Here is a 3,941-nt window from a genome sequence, read left to right as displayed (position 1 = left end):
CTAAAGGAAGAATCATGGGAAAGAGGCGAGCCTATAAGGTCCCAGGATCAAGGTTAAAAGATCTTTTTGTTCTCTTGGCCATTCAGGCACCCACTTGGATCTCTTCTGAGCGTTCTTTCTTTCCTTTCTTTCCTGTTCTAAAGCCTGTTAAATAAACTTCCAATCCTCCTCTGAATTTTGCCTCAGTCTCTTTTTCTGCTTTATGCCCCTCAGTTGAGTTTTTTCTTCTGAGGAGGCAAGGACTGAAGTTCCTGTGGACCCACATGGACATGCCGCCTGTTACTCGGGGTAACTTGGTTCTCTGCCACCACTAACAAAGTGAGATCATGGGTAATGCTACCTCCAACAGACAAGCACTTTTAAAATGTGGATTGATTTTCAATCCTTTTCACTCCTTTTGGTTCCCATCCCTTTATGTGTAACAACTACACTAAGAAAGTAAATAAATAAAAAATTTTAAAAAGGGAACGACCTAGCACAGTCGCTTAAGGCTGTAATCCAGCACATTGGGGAGTCAAGACGGGCTGATCACATGAAGTCAGGAGTTTGAGACCAGCCTGGCTCACATGGTGAAACGCCGTCTCTACTAAAAATACAAAAATTAGCCGAACATGGTGGAGCCCACCTGTAGTCTCAGCTGTTCAGGGGGTGAGACAAGAGAATCCCTTCAACCTGGGAGACAGAGGATGCAGTGAGCTGAGATCGTGCCACCGCACTCCAGGCTGGGTGACAGAGCAAGACTCCATCTAAAAAAAAACAAAAACAAAAAACAGCTCTACTAGAAGATGTGAAACTTTAGGTCCTTTAAGTCTCTAGACAGCTAGCTGCCCTTGAGACTATCAGAAAACATACTGGCTCCTGCTTTATCACACCTGGAACAGGCCTATCTTTGGTGTTCTCATACTGCTGCAACAAAGGACCATGATACGGTAGTACTTCCTGAAAGCCTGCTAACTCTTGCTCCAAGGGACAGGACATAACACACACACCCATCCCCGCCACACACAGCATCTAATGTCTCAGGAAATTCCTGAAGAATATGTAATGCATGGAAACATGTTGTGTTCTGGTGTTAAATGTTGAGACCATGAGATGAAACTGAGTAATCTCAATAGGAACTGAACACAGGGACTATGAGGTTTACGCCATGTGGAGCATATAGGGCAGGGAGTAATGACTGCTATCTGATCCTTACTCTATGGCTCATGCCGAATTGTTGCCTACAAACAACACATGAGGCTAGAACATGAAGAACTCTCTGGTTGTCCGAGAGGGGAACCAGGTCAAAGATCACCAGGATTTTTGAACTGTTTGCCAAAGATCTTCTCCAAGTTTCAGGTATATTTTTCCTTATTGTACCTTTATCCACCCAATTTATCACCTGAAGGAGACAATTTAATGCCATGGAACTTGCTGGACCTGTAACAGTGTGATGTAAATCATACCCAGATAGACTCAGCGAGGAGTATATTTTAATTTCTGAAAGAACAAGATTTCTGAGGAGCATGGGTGGTTTAGGCCTCATTTGTTTTCAGGTGGAAAGAAAATAGCAAAAATTCAACAGTAAGACCAGGTTGCACCAAACTGGACAAATCTCCTGGTGGCCATGTTTGGTGGCGCCTTTGTCTCTGGGTGGCATTTTTTCAGGCAGAAAAGGCGGGAGAAGAGAGCTCCTAGACAGAGCTTCCATGAAAACGTGTAGCACTACTGCCACCGTGAGGAAATCGTTTAAACACAGACTCCGCCATTACAGTGTCCTTCCCTGGAAGCCTCACTGTGGGGGAAAATCTGATCTATGGCGAGGTGGAAGAGGATTGGGCTCCAGGCTACGTCTTCTTGGCTTCTCCTCTAAGGTCTTAAGAGAGGCCTGGACATTGGTGGTATCTTGGTGTAGAACCTGGAGAGTGAGGGGCTTGGATTGAAGCAGCAGTTGCTGGGCAGTCCTGGCACAGGAAGTTCCGGGGAAGGGCTTCCGTTCCCCCACTTGTGGGCAGGACAGCAGGAACCCACCCAAACACACATGCAGGCTCTTGTGGGCATCTGTTTCTGCCCCTTGGAGCAAGAGTTGGCAGGCTTTCACATGCTGGCATCTTGCTACGGGTCTTTGGGTCTCTGGTAGCATCAGTACCGCGCACAAGGAGCATGGTTTTACCAAGGGACATTCACACTATTTACTTTCCTTCACTCTCCAGGTTCTATACCAAGGCACTGCCAACGTCCAGTCTTTTTGTGTGTGTGTGTGTGAGACGGAGTCTCGCTGTGTGGCCCAGGCTAGAGTGCAATGGCGAGATCTCGGCTCACTGCAACCTCCCCTTACCAGGTTCAAGCGATTCTTAGCTTCCTGAGTAGCTGGGATTACAGGCACCTGCCACCACACCTGGCTAATTTTTGTATTTTTGGTAGATACGGGGTTTTACCATGCTGGCCAGGCTGGTCTCGAACTCCCGACCTCAGGCAATCTGCCCGCCTCAGCCTCCCAAAGTGTGGTCTTAGAGGAGAAGGCGAGGATGAGTAGCATGGAGCTCAACTCTCTTCCCCCTCCCCACAGGCCAGACCTTCCCCAACAGGTGGAAGGATTGTCCTCAGGGGAAGGACATTGACATGGCTTAGGCATAAGGCATAGGGCGTTGTTAAACTAAATCCTCACGGTGGCAGTAGTGCTCTAGATGTGTCAACAGGTGTCTTGGAGTCCTCTTCTCCCGCCCTTCTTGTCTGAAAAAACACGACCCACAGACAAAGGTACAAGGAAACATTGCTTCCTTGCTTTTTGTCCAGTTTGGAGTCATCAGGTCTTACTATGGCACTTTTGCTTTTGTTTTCCATCTGAAATCAAACCAAGGCCTAAACCACCCACCCTCATCAGAAATCTTATTTGCTCAGAAATTTAAAATCCTCCTAACCTAGTCTATATGATTATGATTTACCTCAGATTTATAGGTCCAGTACTTTCCATGGCATCAAACTGTCTCCCTCGGGGGACAAATTTGGGGATGAAGGCACAAGCATAAAATTGCTTGAGTCTCCCAGACCACCAGGATTTACAAATCCTGGTGGTCTCTGTTCTGGCCCCCCTTCCAGACAACTAGAGAGTTCTTCATGTTTTAGCTCATATGTTGTATTGTAAGCAACAATTTGGCATAGAGGAGGGACCAGGTAGCTGTCATTACTGCATGCCATATATGCTCCACATGGCATGATACTCATACTACATATGTCCAATTCCTATCAAGGTTATTCAAAGTTTCATCACCTGGTCTCGTCATTTAACATAAAAACTCGGCATGTTCCCATTACACTACATATTCTTCAAGTATTTCCTGAGACTTTATAGTGTATGTCTGTTTTTGTGTGTGTGTGTGTGTGCGTGTGTATTTTACAATTTGTCTTTTAGATATAAGTCTTACAGTATTCTCCCACTAGTTAATTAAAGAATAATGCTTGACAAAGATTGAGAACAATCAATGTACTGATAAAGATGAAAAGCACTACAATACAATTTGTCAAGTCAATAAATAAATAAATTTGGATTTTTCCATGCATATATATACATACACACACACACGCACACACACACACTTTATTTTTTTCTTTTTTGAGACCAAAACTCTGTCACCCAGGCTGGAGTGAAATGGCTCATAGTAACCTCCAGGTTCAAGTGATTCTCCTGCCTCAGCCTCCTGAGTAGCTGGGGTTACAAGTGCACGCCACCAGGCCTGGTTACCTGTTTTTTTTTTTTTTTTTTTTTTTTTTGAGACGGAGTCTCGCTCTGTCGCCCAGGCTGGAGTGCAGTGGCCGGATCTCAGCTCACTGCAAGCTCCGCCTCCCGGGTTTACGCCATTCTCCTGCCTCAGCCTCCTGAGTAGCTGGGACTACAGGCGTCGCCACGTCGCCCGGCTAGTTTTTTGTATTTTTTAGTAGAGACGGGGTTTCACCGTGTTAGC

Source organism: Piliocolobus tephrosceles, chromosome 12 (assembly GCF_002776525.5).
Source record: "Piliocolobus tephrosceles isolate RC106 chromosome 12, ASM277652v3, whole genome shotgun sequence".
Lineage (NCBI taxonomy): Eukaryota > Metazoa > Chordata > Mammalia > Primates > Cercopithecidae > Piliocolobus > Piliocolobus tephrosceles.
This window is presented reverse-complemented; position numbering follows the sequence as displayed.